The sequence below is a fragment of the Pinus tabuliformis genome, chromosome 8, assembly GCF_031772625.1.
Source record: "Pinus tabuliformis cultivar Carrire ecotype Pingquan chromosome 8, CPIR1, whole genome shotgun sequence".
Taxonomy (NCBI): Eukaryota; Viridiplantae; Streptophyta; class Pinopsida; order Pinales; family Pinaceae; genus Pinus; species Pinus tabuliformis.
Window position 1 is genome coordinate 1,389,814,119 of NC_142294.1, and position 20,960 is coordinate 1,389,835,078.

General features: G+C 35.8%; 1 pseudogene; it reads left to right on the forward strand.

The window, feature by feature from the left end:
* Positions 1 to 941: 941 nt before the first annotated feature.
* Positions 942 to 2,755, forward strand: LOC149240741 (peroxiredoxin-2B pseudogene; annotated as a pseudogene).
* Positions 2,756 to 20,960: the final 18,205 nt, after the last annotated feature.

Sequence of the window (20,960 nt, forward strand, 5' to 3'; positions counted from 1 at the left end):
TTATAAATATATTTAATTTATACATTTTTGTTTGTTTGTTAAGTTGTTTATGATTTTTTAGGCTTCTCTCGTGGCTTGAGAAGTCACGGCTAGAGGCATTTAATTTGTCAAAATCACCGAGAGATCTCTAACCTGGGCCACACTAGCCTTAAGCTGACTAGATTTTTTAGCATGTCTTCTTCCTCTAGCATATGGCACAACCACCCCTATAAGATTTGATCCTAAATTACCTTACTGACAAAGCTCATCCTCAATTAATTGTGCTAATAAGACTTAGACATTTAAATTACAAATTTAAATTAAATAAATATAATATTTTTAATTTCATAAATTTAAATCAAATAAAACCTTCGCAACATCTTTATAGGAAGATTATTTTTTAATCTAATCGTGTCAACGTTATATAGCATGACAACGTTTTCTTTATAATAAACTGTGCACTGTGTTTTTATATTTGATTTCTTAAAAGAAAATGAAATAGTAATTTAAGTTGTTATAAATATATTTAATTTTTACGTTTAAATTCAATAAAGCCATGACAAAATCTATATATCTTATTTTTACGCCGTAAGGCGTTCCCCTCTGAAATCAATTCTCCCAAATGCCTCTCTGTCATCACTTTACGCCCTTAGATCCTTTGTTAGACGGTTAGATTATCCTCACCCGTTGATTTGAATTGGTTGGTGACCGGTTGGGACTCACTGGGCCAGTTGCTTTCCCTTCATGTAAATGCATCACAAAGAGACACTTAGTGATCATAACAGCACAATTTCGAACTTTAGATTAGCGCAAGCCCTTTCTAGTGGTAGACCGCAGCGGCACAACCAGACCAGATCGTAGAGAAGAAAGATCATCCAGGGTACAACATCCGGTGTAAATACTCCCCTCACTCCTCTTTTGGACACCATTCTATTTAATTTCTAAACGAGGGTTTTATTCAGCTGGCCGAATTCACAGTGTAATGAGTTACATTGTTCCATAGAGTCCTCAGGTATTGGGATCGAGTATTTGCAGCTGCGCTTGAGTTCGAATCCCCGTGGGCTGTGTTAGATTTTGATAAGAGAGTTTACAATGGCACCCATAGCAGTCGGTGATAAGATTCCAGATGGCGTTCTAGCCTATTTTGATGAAGAGAGCAAGCTCCAGCAAGTTTCCGTCCACTCTTTGGCCGCTGGGAAGAAGATTATTCTCTTCGACGTCCCGGGGGCTTTCACTCCCATTTGCAGGTCAGGGTTTTTTTAATTCTTCTGTAACTTGAATTTTTGCTTGGTTTGAGCTATGATTGATAGTTCTATGCTCTGGCTTTCTGATTATTAGAATCTTGATTTAATTATTAGGTTGTATGGTTAAATGGCTGATTGAGCCTCTTCTGGCTATTAAATCGATAAGTCTTCTGTAACTTGAATTTCTGCTTGAATGCTTGATTTGAGATATGATTGATAGTGCTATGCTCTGGCATTTGGATTATTAGAGTCTGGATTTAATTATCAGGCTGTAAGGTTAATGGCTCATTGAGTTTCTTCTTGCTATTAAATCAATAAAATACACACTGAGATGTTGTCGCCATGGCAGTATGAAGCATGTTCCAGGGTTTGTTGAAAAGGCGGAGGAGTTGAAAGGAAAAGGGATCGAAGAAATTATCTGCGTAAGTGGTAAGTTTTATGAAGTTTGATTTAATATCTGACTAGAGTTAGGGTTTTGTAATTGGTGCAGTTTATGTTGACTTATTGATAACACAAGATACCTGTCTGTGTGAGAGGAATGTCTCTCGAAGGTTGTACCATTAAGACCAGCACTTCCCTTTGTCTATGGTGCGGCCATAGGGGTACTATTCCTTCAAAGTTGTCTAGTGCGGTCACAGGGGTGTCAACGGCTTATTAGTGTCTAGGGGGATGGATGGGATCTTGATAGGTGGCCTGGAATGCGGTCATCTTCATCATTAAAACACGATCCCATCAACAGTTTGATTGTAAGCTTATTGGTGCTGGGAATCGTACTTTGGTAGTGGTTTGGCCGGGTTTGAATTTCAAAAGACTTACCTACGGTTTTCACACCTCGTTGACCTATTTGCACATTTCAAGGAAAGATTTTGACGGTTTTGCAATTTTTTTAACTATATTTGACAGGCTTACCATTAAATCACAATCCTATTAACCGTTTGGATGATTTAGTATTATTCGTTGTACTCTGAATCTGTCTGGCCTGATCCAATCATCGTATTTTGGATGGATTCTGTCATGTTGTGCTCAACGCTGGTTGCCCTGTTTGCTTTTAACCTGATCTAGTCAATGAATTTTGACTAGATTCTGTAGTATGGCCGTGAATGTTGATTACCCTGTCAGGTTGGATCTCAACATTGAATCTACGTAGTGTAAATAGATTTGCACATAGGTTTTCAATCTTTGTTGGTACCTAAAATATCTCAGTTCAATATAAAGTTATACTAATTATGTATTTTATTTTTATTTGAGAAACACAAAATTCAAAATTTATTCCTGCTTTCTGAGCACCGATGTTTTGATGTTCTCATGGTGATGGCAGAATATGGATATGTTGTCTGCATGATATCAAGGGAATAACTTATTCGGCTGATGTATTTCTTACCTGCCTATGCTATCTGTAATCGTGTTGTTAAGATACTTAACAGTTTTCTTATGCACAACACTCATGTGTGCAATGTTCTAATAGTGATTTATGGTCAAGATTCCTAGCAGATCTATTTGTATCCTGCATGGTGGCCACTGTTTTCTCATAGAAATTTATACTTGAAAAGTGTTGATCTTACATTCATAATAAGGCCTCATGCTAATTGGAAATTAGTCTTAAATCTCTACAAATTACACAAATTAATTTATGTCATAATGGAACCATTTTTACACCCATTTTGATGATTGAATGCGGTTGTGGGAAGTCATGAAGTCGTTGTCGATGATGGTCAGTGTAATAATTATGTTGTATTTGGCAACATTGTTGAAGATCCAGTAGCTGCACTTAATGTACAAGGCTGGAACAACTCTTCATTTCGTTCTTGGGAGGTATCATCTTTTCTTCTTCCCATAAAGATATAAGCTATGGAGGATGAGTGGATGGACTCTAAAAGTTTCTAGGATGAAAAATGCATAACAACTTCTAAAATGAAACATGCATATTTAGAGGGACTAAAGTCTTTATTTATGTTTCATATAAGGTGTAGTTCTTTATGCACTAAAGATAAACTTATGTATAATTTGTTATATCAAACCTAAATCATTTATTTTTCAATACAAACATAAAAGCATAGATTGATGGCACTAAATATCTCTAAAAATTCTATAAAAATAATGCAATTTACTCATTTAAATGATTTCCTAACAGTCATTGATAGCTTAGCTTGCCTATTTTTTCAACTATGAAACTGTCTGACACTACTCAGAAAACGGGCCTCTCTCAGAATACTCATATGGAAGGAAATAACCAAACTTGTCACGCCATCAGGGACTTGATCATAGAAATATTCCTGAAATCCTTTAAAGTAAATATCTCTGCTATTCCAAAGATAGTGAATTGTGGAGTTAAACAAATAACCACAGAGGCGTTCTAACTCTAGAACTATCAAGTAGGCTTTGTGTCTTGCTACATGTATCCCAACCCTTTGGAGAACAGTTGATCCTTTCCTGTTATTCTTTTGGCTAGAGGTACAAGGCAACAATCATATATAATTATGAGAACAAACCCACAAAGCCTGGAAAGGGCCACAAGAAAAGCCTGGGCCTGGAATTGTGATCCGACATTTCTATCCATGGCGCTACCTTGCTTTATCAACAAAGATGTACTCTGTTTTACTGCAACCATTTCACAGATTAAGCAAGAGAACCAGATGGAAACCATTCTTAATATAAGTGTTTATTCTACTTGAGTTTATAAGTGTTTATTCTACTTGAGTTATTGCGTAGACTTTTTATGGATTTGAATTCGTATTTCCCTGTGTATTAGTATACTTTTCTGAGGAGCCTTGCACCATAGCTGCTGCTTTGTCCAAAAAACAACGCATTGCCAACCAAAAGTAGATATCAAGATACAATTGTGTATACACAAATGGGTTTGGGTTGATAGTTATTTAAGACTGAGAATCTATTAATACTGCTTTATCTTTGATATTTTTGGACTAATAGTCCTAACTCATAAAATGATTTAAAAATCTGGAACTTGCTGAAAATTATTTGTGTGATAGCGTAGTTTGGCCTGATTTAACGGATTCTATATAGTGGTTCTTGTAAAGCAACTTCGTATTGGAAGGCATGCTGATATTTCTCTTTCTTGTAATACAGATTACAATGCAAGCAATATGAGTGATGGGGCTGCCTGCAAGAAGCTCGTGCCTGTAAAATGGTATCCCACCGAAAAAGACAACAGTGGCTATACCCACTGCCACGGTGAGAATCCCAACATATTTTACATTCACATTAATCAGGTGGCTTCAGAATGGCTTCAGAGTTGAGAGATACACCAACAGAGTCAACAAAGCAAAACTAATCCCTGAAACAATAATTTATACAACATTGGTTGAGAGATACACCAACCGAGTCAGCAAAGCAAAACTAATCCCTAACAATAATTTATACAACATTGTAAATCATCATCATCAAAGAGGTTACATAATGAGGAAAAATAGATATAAGCTCATGTTCAGAAGAATGAGGAAAAATTCACCCACAATTAATAGACAATCGATATCAAAATATTGTATATTCAGTGGCCCTAAACAAAAGGAAACGGACTGCAATTTCGACAACCTTTAAGCTTGGGTATTTTGGTGTGCGAACTGGGCAAGCTATGGGGAATGGGGTGATTAGGAAGAAAGGCCACAGACACGATTTTCATAATTCAGAATAGCTTCCTCTGGCCCCAGAATAGCTTACTCTGGCTCTCACGGCAACTCTGTTAGAGCTGGGTATTTCTGTGTGCGAAATAGGCGAGCTGTGGGAGAAAGGGGCAATAGGGGAGAAGGGCGAGGAGTGGAAGGACAGGGAGAAGATAATGGGGCAATTGGGGATAAGGGTGAGATGTAGGAGGGAATTTTAAATTGAGTCTCAAGCCCCTCTCGATACAGGCTGTCGAGAGTACAGTGCAGAGACAGGCCAGGGTTTCTCGAGCACAGATTCCGCGGGAGGTTTTCGACTTGAGCATCACGTCTCTGTCTAATGGAGACGGAGGAGGGCCCCGCTATCCACGTTGACAGGGCCAATGAATATGCAACCGAGCTAAGCTCGGCGGATGTTCAAGTTCTTCCTCTCGCAAGCCGTTGTGTTCGCTTGAATCATGAAAGTTCAGGGCCAGCTTAAGGAGACCCCTCTCACTCTGGATCAATTTGCAGAGTTACTCGGGCTTTTCGTTGGAGTGCTAGTATTCATTAGCCTCCTCGGAGTGGATACATTGAAAGCAAGAAAAAAAAGGGTCCATTGGGTTCCTGGTCATGCGCTTGTCCTCACTGCTCTCACCATCCAGGTTATGAACTTGCTGAACGCAGAGAGCACTTTACTAAAAGAGATCTTGAACAATCCACAGCCATTGAACGGTGAGGTACTTAAAAATAACTTGTATATGATACATAGCAGCAGGGTAATGTTATGTGTGATAGTGGCCTACTTGTTGCCAGGAATGGCCCGTCCCGGCTATGAAGATTCATGGGGCAAATTAACTACTCTAGGTCTCACTATGTTCGTCCACATTTTCTCCGAGTTCTTCGTCGTACATCTTCGTTTGCGTGAATCTGGTTTATCTGTCATCACCTATTACTTCTACTTCTGGCCACACGCCAAGGAGGTTACGGAATATTCGTTTATAGTATCGAGTGTGATAGTATCAATATCCTTAGCATGGCTTCTTCTCCTCCTCAGCTCTGCAACAATAGCCAATAAAAGCATCCGGGATATCATCGCTCAAAAACTTCCCATTATTTTGGCAAATCAAGGTAACGCTACAGAGAACTCCTCGCAGGCAGTAGAAGATCTGGTACTCAAATCTTGGATTGTCTCCCGTGCATGTTATCCTGAAACCATAATTGCAAGATCAGTGTTAGACGCGTCAGCCGCAGTAGCAGTCACAATTTTCATTTTAAGTTCAATCGTCGGATGGCTTGTTCAGGGCCCAATTATAGATGTGTTTCCTAGTGTCAAATCTCGATTAAAATTCATCACAACAAACATGGAAGTCGTATTCATCCTGGTAGGGTGGGCAATCATTGGCTGGAGATGTCTTATCTCTATAGTGTACTATGGAAGATGGCAAAGCTGGAATCCAAATGAAAGATGGTATACCTATTTCCAGGTAGAGGACTTTTGGACAAGGTACATTGTTGAGTTGCAGGAAGCAGCATCCAAGAAGCAGAAAAGTATTGTTGATGTAAAGGTAAATAAAATGATTGGCTCGGAAGGAATAGAAATACGTTTCTTATGGGCCTTTTTATGGGGTTTGTTGCGATGTGTGTATTGGCTACAATTTTTTATGGTTTATACTAGTAAACTCTGTTGGTTTATCGCAGAGTTCGTGTTGGATAATAGGTGTATGCAGAAAATATCCTCAAAGTTTTTATCAAAGCCGGGTGAAACAGAGGACGGGGATTTTTCAGAATACAGGCCAATTTTGGAGAACATGGACCTTCTGTGGGGGGCTCCTTGGACCGTGTTTGTAACAAACCGAAATTCCATCAAGAAAGCAAAGGAACTTGTGAAAGAGGGCAACATGGATGGTAGAGAATGCGATACCCTAATCTGGTTTCTGAGAAACTATAGAAAATCAACAGGATGTGTGGGTATATGGAGTTTGGATCCTGCAAAATTACAAAATAAAGCGGGTTTGAAGTTCTTGTGGAAAAGAGATCCTGGCCCTGTATTAGATGTGGAAGAGCATTACATATACGTGAGAAAACCGTCATTGAAGCTAACAGCGGTTTCATTGGTCAATATAATCGTTCGGTTGTCACCTGATTGTGGGAGAAATGCTTTAAAAGCATACTCTGAGGCATGTGAACTGATGGATTTGGTGGAGGACTCAGATCCTGCAACCGATAGCTTGCTGAGTAAAGCGGCAGATAGTGTATTCAAAACATTACAGGAACAAACTGCAGAGAATGCTTTGGATACTACAAGTGTTGTATACATGGAAGATGCAGCTGCTACAATCGATAATCTTGCAGAAGAAAGTAAAAGGAAAGTTACGGTGATTGAACATGGAGGAGACTCTCTGGATTAGAAGAAGGCAGGGGAAGTGAACGCCTTATACAGATTATGCAAGAACATTGATTGCAGTTCAACAGGGAATTTTATGGAAGTGGTCGATGAATTACAGAGTGCTTTAGCAGACATTGTCAGTGGTTGCATAAAGAGTGTGGGGAATGTGTTAGTGGATAACTGCACTAAATGGGCACAAGATTTCCAGGAAGGTAAATTTGCTAAAAGCAGTTTACGTATCCGGGAAAAGTACGGCACTGTTGGAACGGCTAAGATCGTGTCCGAACCTGCACATTAGCCCAACAACAACACAGTCGTCGATGCTAAGACTTGCAGTAATTGTGCACTGAATGTTTAATCAATACACTGTCCATCTTCCCCACATGCTCTCAAATAGCCTAACTCTACCTATGCGGTTATAGGATCCTAACACCTGCGGGTATTAGTCACAATAGCATCTAATAGCGTCCACCCATTGTACTTTAATTCTTTGAATGTGTTTTTTGTGGAAACGATTTCAATTATGTTTTAAATCTTTGATAACGTTTTTTGCGGGCAAGATTTCAATTATTGTGGTTATCGGTGGGAGAAACATATCACCAGTGATATTTGATCAAACCAAGAATGAAAATATGGCTAAGTTGTGAGCAGAGGCAGATGCGTGGACAACCAGGGTCTAGTAAGACGAAATTAGTGAAGGTTGAAAAAAAATGTAACATGCGAAGTCAGGGAGGTAATATCACAAATTTATAATTGCAGACATGGTTGATAGAGCCAAGGGATTCGTTTTTGCTGGAGTATAAAAAGAATACAAATTCACTAGGATTGGATCCATGATTTTGCTGAGAATTTACCAACCAAGTTGCAACAAAAGGGAGCACATTTTTAGGTGGTAAGGCACCCATCAAATCATTGTATTGAAGGGCCATGAAATGCCATTGACAGAGGCACAATTTCGTTGGGGAAGTAGCGACCAAAACATAGTAAATTTTAGAACGAATTAGCCGTGGAAATTGGTATGATTTCGCTTGGTAAAAGGTTCATTGAATCTACTGTTTGAGGGGCCATTAAATGGCAATTTTTTGTGCAATGATTTGTAGAGAAAACTGGAAGAGACACAAGTAAAAACTAAGTTCGAAAATAGCCAAGAAAATGGCTAATCTAAGAGGATCATAAATGTGTTAGAAATATGAAATTTTGTTCAAGTCAATTTGGCGTATGGTTTATTTGGGTTTCAAGTCTACTAGGTGTATATTGTGCATTGGTGAAGCTCACTGCCAGGGAACCACCCCCAAGCAATTCCACTTTTGGTTTTTGTCATTCCACTTTTCGAATCTTAGCCAGCAGACCGAGAGAGCCAACAAGCAAATATCTAGGTGTTGAAAAATCCAAGCATGTCACCAAGAATCAAACATTAAGTGTGTACCAAGAAAGAAGAAGTGCGCTCACGAAGAGAACTCATGAATATCAAATGCACAACGCATCCAATAAAGAAGTGAACACATTTCCATATATTCGTTTTAAGAAACATTTTAGTGTTGGAACTTGGCAGTTTCATGCTTCTTCGTGAGACCAATATAAATGTATTGTTTCAACGTCATTGGTGGCAGATTTATGCAACATATTTGATCATTTAAGTTTAACAGATTTGCCTTTTCTTTTCCTACAAAGAATTTGCTCTTTATATGTGCTGGAGTTATTGGGATATTCTTTAGGAACTATCAGGCATGCAAATTTATATTTTTAAATCCCTAATTCTCCTCATCATTTGCAAATTGTTCATCTGCATCTATGCTCAGAGAAGACAACTTAGCTTCAGAATGTTTGTAAGACAGAAAATGAAAATTTTAGCAAATATGGAGGTAATAATAAACGCCCTATGGTGTCAGAACAATGTTTTCTTGGGTTTCTTTTGAGCCATAGCATTAGAGAGTCGTATATTGATGAGGGACCTTTAACCCAATGCATCAGTGGCTTCATACAGGTGTGATTGGGGGTGCTCATATTTGTAGGCAGAAGAAAGGAATGTCATTGATACATTTGTGATTATTGCTTTCAACAGAGCTCTCTAGAGTGTTATCAATCCCAGGTCTGGCATTTACAAAATGTGACTCAGCTCTTAAAAATGAGGTAACATTCTCTGCATTTTTAGAAAAGAAAGAAAAATTGAACACTTGTTTCTGCAATCACAGAGTATGGATATGTTGTTTGCATGATATCAAGGGAAATATCTTATTCAGCTGATGTATTCCTTACCTTCCTGTGCTATTTGTAATCGTGTTGTTAAGATACTTAATAGTTTTCTTATGCACAACACTCATGTGTGAAATTTTCTAATAATGATTTCTGGTCAAGTTTCCCAGCAGATATATTTGTACCCTGAATGGCAGTCACTATTTTATCATAGAAATTTATACTTGAAAAGTGTTGATCTTACATTCATAATAAGGCCTCATGCTAATTGGAAATTAGTCTTGAATCCCTACAAATTACACAATTTAATTAATGTCATAATGGAACCATTTTTACAGCCAGTTTGATGATTTAATGCACCTGTTCGAGATATTCAACTTTGTTTCTTCAGATTGAATGTGGTTGTGGGAAGTCATGAAGTCGTTGTCGATGATGGTCAGTGTAATAATTCTGTTGTATTTGGCAACAATGTTGAAGATCCAGTAGATGCTCTTAATGTAAAACGCTGGAACAACTCTTGATTTCGTTTTTGGGAGGTATCATATTTTCTTCTCCCCATAAAGATATAAGCTATGGAGGATGAGTGGATGGCTATAACGACTTTGAATGTGTAGTAATCCTCTGGATGGTATTTATTGTGAGAATGTCATGCGCTTGAAAAGGTTTCCAAATCAAAAGAAAACACAGCTTGGACGTACACATTCTTAAGGAGAAGGCCATAATGAAGGGTTCGTCTTCCTCATTATCTGTACTAAAGATCCTCTGCATACATGCCAATGAAGAATTTGTTTCTATTTTGTTGAACACATATCTAGCCTGTCCTTTGGTAGAAATTCTACATGCACCATTGAAAGAAGCTTCTAGATGTAGGGAATTGGTGATGCAACATATATTCATTATGTGAGTAATAAGGATCAGAACATAGATTTTCCCAAAGAAATTGAGGAAGATGAAGCCCTAGAAGAAATTGTTATCAAGGCATTCATGGATTGGAGAAGCAGGTCAAAGATGGAAGCTTCTAGCTACTTAGGGTGTTTAAACTCCCATGACTGATTTATTGGATTGGGGATGTTGTAACATTTTCTTGGCAAAATGATACAGTTAAAATTTTTGAGCTTTTCCCTAAATCCACCATCTTTGTAGGAAGAAGAAAGGAATTTCATTGATACATTTGTGATTATTTCTTTCAACAGGGCTCTCTTGAGTGTTATCGATCCTGGGTTTGGCATTTAAAAATGTGATTATGCTCTTAAAAATGAGGTAACATTCTCTGCATTTTTAGAAACGAAAGAAAAATTGAACACTTGCTTCTACAATGGAAGAATATGGATACGTTTTCTGCATGATATCAAGGGAATAAATTATTCAACTGATGTATTCCTTACCTGCCTATGCTATATGTAATCGTGTTGTTAAGATACTTAACAGTTTTCTTATGCACAACACTCATGTGTGCAATGTTCTAATAGTGATTTATGGTCAAGTTTCCTAGCAGATCTATTTGTATCCTAAATGGTAGCCACTGTTTTCTCATAGAAATTTATACTTGAAAAGTGTTGATCATACATTCATAATAAGGCCTCATGCTAATTGGAAATTAGTCTTGAATCTCTACAAATTACACAATTTAATTTATGTCATAATGGAACCATTTTTACACCCAGTTTGATGATTGAATGTGGTTGTGGGAAGTCATGAAGTCGTTGTCGATGATGGTCTATGTAATAATTGTGTTGTATTTGGCAACATTGTTGAAGATCCAGTAGCTGCACTTAATGTACAAGGCTAGAAAAACTCTTCATTTCATTCTTGGGAGGTATCATCTTTTCTTCTTCCCATAAAGATATAAGCTATGGAGGATGAGTGGATGGCTATAACGACTTTGAATGTGTAGTAATCCTCTGGATGGTATTTATTGTGAGAATGTCATGTGCTTGAAAAGGTTTCCAAATCAAAAGACAACGCGGCTTGGACGTACACATTCTTAAGGAGAAGGCCATAATGAAGGGTTCATCTTCCTCATTATCTGTACTAAAGATCCTCTGCATACATGCTAATCAATAATTTGTTGCTATTTTTTTGAACACGTATCTAGCCTGTCCTTTGGCAACAATTCTACATGCACCATTGAAAGAAGCTTCTAGATGTAGGGAATTGGCGATGTAACATATATTCATTATGTGAGTAATAAGGAGCGGGACATAGAGTTTGCCCAAAGAAGTTGAGGAAGATGAAGCCCTAGAAGAAATGCTTATCAAGGCATTCATGGGTTGGAGAAGCGGGTCAAAGATGGAAGCTTTAGCTACTTAGGGTGTTTAAAGTCCCATGAATGATTTATTGTATTGTGGATGTTGTAACATTTTCTGGGCAAAATAATACAGTTAAACTTTTTGAGCTTTTCCAGAAATCCACCAGCTTTATTGGGTGTTCTTATTCTCATAACAATTGGTATATGGCCCAAAGATTTTTTCACTGTATTCTTTGCATCATAGGCGAGCTGTAGTCAAGATATTATAGGGTTGCAATACTCAATGATTATCAATGGCATACCTTAGTGTGAGTACTATGACATGGGCATTATCACCTTTTGTTGCATCTATCACACAATGTTTTTAATTGCACCAACAAAAGTCATTGAATTGTAGTCATAACAATGCCAGGGCTCTGTAATGAATGTGAGGTATATATGTTCATAGCAATGAGATGGAATAGTGAATGGATGGGCAAGCAATGTTCTATTTGCACTTCGTTTTATGATTGTGATATTTTCGGTGGCAACTAGATTAAACTTCCTCATTGGTCATATCAAAGATCTCTTACGAATGGTTTATTTGGGTTTCAAGTCTACTAGGTGTATATTGTGCACTGGTGAAGCTCACTCCCAGGGAACCACCCCCACGCAATTCCACTTTTGGTTTTTGTCATTCCACTTTTTGAATCTCAGCCAGCAGACCGAGAGAGCCAACAAGCAAATATCCAGGTGTTGAAAAATCCAAGCATGTCACCAAGAATCAAACATTAAGTGTGTTCCAAGAAAGAAGAAGTGTGCCCACGAAGAGAACTCATGAATATCAAATGCACAACACATCCAATAAAGAGATGAACACATTTTCATATATACATTTTAAGAAATATTTTTGCATTGGAACTTGGCAGGTTCATGCTTCTTCGTGAGACCAATATAAATGTATTGTTTCAACATCATTGGTGGCAGATTTATGCAACATATTTGATCGTTTAAGTTTAACAGATTTGCCTTTTCTTTTCCTACAAATAAATTGCTCTTTATATGTGCTGTAGTTATTGGGATATTCTTTAAGAACTAGCAGGCATGGAAATTTATATTTTTAAATCCCTAATTCTCCTCATCATTTGCAAATTGTTCATCTTCATCTATGCAAGAAGACGACTTAGCTTCAAAATGTTTGTAAGATAGAAAATGCAAATTTTAGCAAATATGGAGCTAATAATAAATGCCCTGTGGTGTCAGAACATTGTTTTCTTGGTTTCCTTTGAGCAATATCATTAGAGAGCCGTATATTCTTCAAATTGGTGAGGGACCTTCAGCCCAATGCATCGGTGGCTTCATGGGATTAGATGTTCCTCTTCCAATAGTGGCAGATTTATTCAACATATTTGATCATTGAAGTTTAACAGATTTTCCTTGCCATCACATTCATCTCCTCCAAATTCAACTGAATTTCTTAATGTTGTCTCATTTTCTTCATGCAATCCTTCGGGAAAGCTTCCTATTTCCACCACAATCTAAGTGAAGATGGAACGGTAGCATTAAGAATTTCTGAAGTGAGTTTGCCCTTATTTTCTTATCGTTTTGGGAAATAAATTGGGGTTTATTAACATATTCCTAATTATTCACTGCATATCTATGTACACAAAGCAAGTTCGTTTGGAAGGGCATCAGTCTGAATACAAAGAGAAGTTTACCTTTATTTATTAGTTGTTCAGTTAGGTTGGATAAAGAACCATCTAGAAGATGGAAGCAGAATATTGAAGAAACTAGTTTTGTTTGTAGATTTTGGGAAATCCTCTAAAGACCCAGGATTCGGCATCGACTAGAGAGACAATTTATTTGATATGGTTTATAAACAAATATATGCTTCTGCTAGCATGGGAAGAGCAGGTGGAGGAGCCATGTTTTGGCAGCTGATGGCAAAAGGAATGAGCTCATATAAAGATGGTATGATATTGTCTTGACTCAGAGTCCTTCCACAACATCTAACACCAATATGATGCATGTTCACTCAGGAGGATGCACAAAGACTTTATTTGTACAAATTAGTCCTCATGAAAATGACATGGGAGAAACTTTGTGCTTACTAAACTTTTCCAATAGAGTTCAAGGATTAGAACTTGGTCCTACTCGGAGGTAGCAAGATGTAAGTTTTCATTGTAGCATGGTCCTTGCCTTTTCTTGATATTTTTCTAACTTTCAAAAATTGTCAAAAAAACATTAATTAATGTTATATGCTATTGCCTTACGACGTTTCCATTGCAACATCTGGTGCAATTAAATTAATTAAATTGTAAAATGATGTATAATGATGATTGAATAATGTTACGAATTTAAGTTACAACTCAAATTTCCAAGGCCAAAACCGTCAAGAAGTGCCAAGTTGTGTTCATGACTGCACAGGATGAAAGACTCAGAATAACATCTGAAATTCTTAATAGTATGAAAATAATCAAACTACAAGCATGGGAAGAAAAATTTAAAGAGCTGATAGAAAATATCCGAGTTGTGGAGTTCAAATGGTTGTCTTCAGCACAATTTAATAGAACATATGGTACCATACTCTACTGGATGTCACCCATCATTATTGCATCTATAGTTTTTGTCGGGTGTCCTGTCATAGGGGATCCACCGTTAACTGCCACAACCATATTTACAGTGCTTGCAACATTCCGTGTGATACAAGATCCAGTGAGAATGCTACCTGAAGTTTTGGCTATATTAATTCAGGTTAAAGTCTCCTTAGATCGTTTTGGACAAGTTCTTACAATATGATGAGCTGAGACTAGATTCTGTTGTGAGGAAAGCACTTTCCGGATCCTAGTATACCATCGAAATTCATCAAGCCATACTCAGCTGGGATCCAGAATCTTCATTGACAAAGCCAACATTTGAAGGGAATAAATCTGCACATTAAAACTGGAGAAAAGGTAGCAATTTGTGGCTCAGTGGGATCAGGGAAATCTGCTCTGCTATATACAATTCTTGGAGAAATCCCAAAAATTTCAGATGTAAGTTGAGCATTAACTACTCTTCTTGAGCAAAAGTAACCATTTCATAGTTCAACAAGATTGTAGATGCAGCTTTTTTGCTTTCTATATACATAAATTCTTCCATAAACTTTTTGATTGGACTACGTGCAGGTTGAAGTATATGGCAATGTTGCCTACGTGGCACAAACAACTTGGATTCAGAGTGGTACTGTCAGAGATAACATACTCTATGGGAAACCAATAGACAAAATTCAATACAAGAAGGCAATAAAAGCTTGTGCATTAGACAAGGATATAGAGAGTTTTGCTCATGGAGATATGACTGAGATTGGGGAGAGAGATTGAATATGAGTGGAGGACAAAAACAGAGGATTCAGTTGGCTAGAGCAGTATATAACGATGTTGACATTTATCTATTGGATGATCCCTTCAATGCAGTCGATGCTCATACAACGTCAACTCTATCAAATAAGGAGGAGACATTACATAAGAGAGACTCAAAGACTTGCTAATATTGCTTGTCGTAGTATGAAAAATCTGGTTTACCTCTGTATCAGATCTGTAAAGATCTTAGAATGAGATCCAGACATATTAATGTGAAAATTTCTGTGCATATTAAATATAAAAGATTTGAGTTTTGGGTTATCAAAGCTATAGATTGAGAACTACATGGATCGCTTGATAGGATGGCTGGTTTGATTTGTATATCAGGATTGCTAGCTTCTTTGTGGTGGTAGTGTGAGATCAATTGGGAATTGCTACTCGCTTCATACTTCAAGAGGGAAATGAATTTCCCAATGATGGTGGTGGTGAAGGAACCTAGCAAAAGCATAGAGAATAGCATAGTTGATTGGATAAAAAAATCAATTGTGTAAATACAAATAACACACCCTACAAAATGATGTCTTCTTGAATATTGATCAATATGAATGATTTTCCTTTCACAGTTCTTGTGTTTTGATTCTTTATGAATAGGAATTGATTCATTCAACTAAAATTGGTATTGTTGATTTTGATGGTACTTCTGTTCTGCAGCTTGATGATTGGGTGATGTGTCGAATTTACAAGAAAAATGGTCATTCTCAGGGAGTACAAGGGGTAGAACGAGATGAATCACCAAGTGCAGATGAAGTGATGGCTTCTTTACCTGATATTTATCAGCAAAACAAACTGCAACTGCCCAACATTGCCTCTTTCAATGGGTTGTTGGAGAGTGACGATCCTTTCATAGATGGTATTTTAAACGATGAAGCCATGGATGGCAATGGAAACAGCAGCAGACTACCTCAAGTCCAGTTCTCCAACCTCTCTCACAACAATTTCAGCAATAACAATGACAACAATAGCGATTGTCGTTATGAAGTTGTCCCAAAACAAGAATAATTAGCAGTGGATAATGACAACAAATTCAATTCTCTTAAGAGGACCCTCTCCTTAGCATATGGGCACGATGAAACCAAACTTGCAAAGAGATTCAACAACATGCAGAACAACTATAGCTACAACGTCAACATTAATGTTTCAGCCTTGCTTAATTCAATGCAGCCCAATCAAACTTTCCAACAACAAAACTTCCTAAGCGCATTGCGTCATAAGGAATATATCCTGGCAGGGATTTAGTTCATCACAATGTGACATGGTTTAAGGTCTTCATATTTCTAGGCAAATACATTAGAATGTTGTTTGAAAAGATTAACATGCCTCTCCTTAAAATTTTGTATATCGATATGGATACCCAGTTGTTGTTCGCGTGAATTCATTTGTTTAACTTCACCTTCAACTAGGCAATCTTTAAGGTATCTAAACAAGTTCAATGGATATGTATGACTACTTTTATTCCATTTCATAGGCACTTTAACCCCCGAATAGGGTTTTTGGCATGGCTTCCTCAATTCAAATTCATTATCATCGACCCTTGCTTTCAAAAAAGCCCATTCACATTTCAATATTCTTCCACACACTATGCCTTACGGCGTTTCCTTTGCAACATTAGGTGCAAATGCTAGTTTTAATATATTCCGGTCTATATAGCATGAAAACATCTCCTTTCGACGGTAAAGCACCTTTTGATATTTGATTTAGCCAAAATGTTTCCCGATATTAATTAAAATTATTATAAATATATTTAATTTATTGAAAATTAATTACTAATAATGATAATTAAAATTGGAGTCGTTTATGGAGGCAGAGGAATTGTTTGGACTACCAAAAGTGGTTGGAATCCGGGAAAAAAAATTTCAAACAATCTTGTAGAGGCAATGTTTGAATCATATTTTTTATGGTGGAAATGGATTTGGCACCATCAAAAACTTCTAGGGCACCTAAAATTATGAAGTTTGAGAGCTTTTACTTGGACTTACAAAAATTCCTACTAGATTTTTTCAAAATATGACCAGAATTTCTATAACTTTCAAAGAAAAAACATAATTATTAGACTACCACGTTAAATTTTTTTTACATCTAAATCAATTTAATAATTAAAAGAATATGAGTTTGATAGTTAGGTTTTTTTAAGATTTCAACTATTAAAACACATACATAGATGAATAAGAAAAAGATAATAAGAAATAAAAGCAAAGATTATAGGACTAAATCTATAATTCATCCTAAATAGGTTTATTTTTTTATAAAAATAAATGATTTAAAATTTAAAAAATAATATAAATAATTTTTTTTTATTTTAATTATTATTCATATACAAAATTTATTTTCATCAATAAAATAAAATATTATATATATATATATATATATATATATATAATAGAAAATTTTAGGGGCGAATGTTCGCCCTTTGGCGAAATTAAGGGGTTTTAAATTTTTAGTGGGCGAATATTTTGTATCATAGTACATTTTTACAAATCACCTCAAATAGCCCACCTTATTTTAAGGGAGAGGGTAAAAAAGGTAAATTTAGCCCTTGAAATTAGGAGTTACAACCTTCCATTCGCCCATTTTCAAGAATAGGTTTTATTTAAGTGAATCCATTCGCCCATTTTCAGGAATAGGTTTTATTTAAGTGAATCCTATGGGCCAAAGGCCCAAATACCATATTTATAAAAGAGGTATGGTAAATTAATAAAAATATAAATAAATGAGAGGTATGGTAAATAAATAAATAAATAATTTATATTTACTCCATAAGTCACCTTATATACATGCAAGGGTGTAAACAAATAAAAATATAAGTAAAGTGGAGGTATGGTAAATAAATAAAACGTCTTTTTATTCTTACTCAAAAGGTATGGTAAATAAATAAAAATATAAATAAACTAGATGCATGGTAAATAAATAAAACCTCTTTTTATATTTAGTCCATAACCCTCGTTCTATTTATGAAGGCTCAAGAAAGAGGTTTTATTTAAGTGAATCCTATGGGCCAAATACCATATTTGTAAAAGAGGTATGGTAAATTAATAAAAATATAAATAAATGAGAGGTATGGTAAAGAAATAAAACATTTTTGTATATTTACTCCATAAGTCACCTTATATTTACGAACACTCAAAAAATGTGTTATATTTAGGTGAAACCTATGGGCCAAATACTATGGGACAAATACCATGGACTAGATTGTTATTAATACCATGCAAAAAAACATTATTAACCCTAATATTAGTATTAATAAAAATAAAATGGCACATGATATTGACCCATGGTATTCACCAAAATGGCACATGGTATTGACCCATGGTATTCACCAAAATGGCACATGGTATTGACCCATGGTATTCACCTGAAATGTAGCCTATTTAAATGGGGGAATTAAACCAGCATAGATCCATCTTTACTCTGGATCTACTAACCCCCGAGAGGTATCAAGTATCGTGATATGCAAACTAGCATAGAGTGAAAAAATATTTAATCCGATCAAAAGTAAAAATGGATGTTGTAATTTAATGTATGTTAAACATTTTAGCTTGGTTAAAATAAAAAATAAAATAAAAATCAACTATTAATTTTATTAATTTTTATAAATTACTAATAGTAATTTTTAAGCTCCAGGTTTATGATAACCCATGGTATTCATGTGAGCATAGACTATTTAAAGGGGAAATTCTATCATCTTATATCCATCTTAATTCTGGGTCTACCAAGTGCTCAGAGGGATAAATAGATTTCATCCCCCTAAGAGTGGTAGATGTGGAGTTAAGATGGATATAGGTTGGTTTTTATGATAATGAAGATATTAAATAGACTTAGGAAATTATATTGTAAAAACATCTTAAGGTGAATGGTTAAAGCATAGACATTGGACAAGTATATTTGTATAATTATGTTTTAAACTGAAACAAATACAGGGCTAAAACGAATGGATTGATTGCACTAGTCATCCTTCTATAAATTTCCAACATATGCTTTTGGGTAATTTTTCTAATTGCAAACAAAAACATACTTGTGTATTGGCAAGGTGGTTACGAGGTCCCTAGAAGTGATGAATTTGAATTTTTCTTGGTTTTATATATAGTATTAGGTTTTTTCTCATGTTTTCTATGAATGGAAAGGGTGAATTTTATCCTACACCCACTAGGTTATCGATATGTAATTTCGATAATTTTGATTTCAAAGGATATTTTAAAGAAATGCAATGATTTCATTTGTGTATTCAATAAACACAAGATTTTATAATTGAGTAAAATATTCGCCATGCCTGGTGAGAGATTCGCCAAAAAATTATATATACATATCATATTATTGATAAAATCGCCTTCCATTTTTCCTATATACCATGGAGATTCGCCCATTTATTATACATGTAAATTTAGGGGGGGTTCTTAAAATTTTCCCTGATATATATATATATATAACCTTTTTATTTTATTTTAGTGATTTTTTTGAATTATAATAACATAATAAAGATGCAATTCTATATATATTATAGTAAAAGAAAATTATAAATTAACATAAATTTATTTTAATTCTAGATTTATCAAGTGTTGTGAATAATATTCATAGAAGAATGATAGATTTTATTTAGTTTAAACAATATTCTAATAAATTGTTTTCACACTACAAATTTCATGAGATTGTAATTTTTCATTATTGAGATTGTATTTTTGAATATATAAACAGAGTGTTTTGAAAATCTCTTTGGGTGTTGAAATTATCTAGACTGTATAACTTAAACTTTCTTTAGCCAACCCACAAGAAATCAACTAACTTTCCCATCCTTTCTACTCCCAAAAGTCTAGGAGGATGGGGTTCTAAAAACCTATTTTGGTTTACAAAAGAATTGACAATGAAAAACCTGTGGAGAGGCATATTCAGGGAAGGTCTTTAGAGTCTGATTATTAAGGAGAAGTATTTAAACATACAAAAGGTGGTGGATTGGATCATAAGACAATATCTTAACCCTCCCAAAAGATGCTCTATGGTCTGGAAAACTCTCATGTCCTCGTTTCCCCATCTCTTCAATTGGCTAGCCTGGAAAGTTGGAGATAGAAAGCAAGTCATGCTTGGCAAAGACCCCTTCATTGGTGGTCCCGGAGTCTACAAGTTATCTGCAGAATTTAGATAACCCTTAGCAACAAAAGGACTCCTCTATCTGCATAACATAAAAATTTAAATTTAAAAAAAAAGAGATTTCCTCATAGTACTCACAAAATTATCGGTTGTCCTCTATAGACTTAGAACTGGTTGGCTCATTAGCAGAAGAATGGAACCTTTTCATCAAAGAAATCAACCTCAATGGAGTGAGATTAAACCATTATAAGACTCGCTGGTTTGCACCTGAGATTTCTCAACTAGAAAGATTACAACCAGGTCTGCCTATGAAGTAATGGCTCATTCTCAAATCATATCAGTTGAGAAATGGTGGTATAGAAACATCTGGAAATGGAATATCCCAAACAAGCTAAGATGTTTCATGTGGTTGGTCCTTCACAACAAAATTTTGATGGGAAAACCTACAAAAAATAGGTTTTCAGGGTCCTAGCAGTTGTGGCCTTTGCAAACAGCACAATGAGACTTCTGATCATCTTCTGATAAATTGTACATTTGCCTTGGAAATATGGTCTTTCGTTATCCAAATATTAAGCATAAAAAAAATAAAAATAAAAATAAATTGAAGCGAATCTCCTTTGCAAAAACACTATACATATGGGAGAAGAATTTTAATCAACTTTGTACTCTACCTATATTTATCACTTGAGAATATGGCTGCTAAGGAATAAGGTTATCTTTAGAGATAAGTGATTATGCATTCTGCTCCAAGTCTCAAATATTATCTCCCATTTTAAGGAATATATTCCCCTCCATAAAAGAAAATTACAGAGAAGTGTACTCTATTCTTCCATTCAACAGGTCTTTCCACTTGCT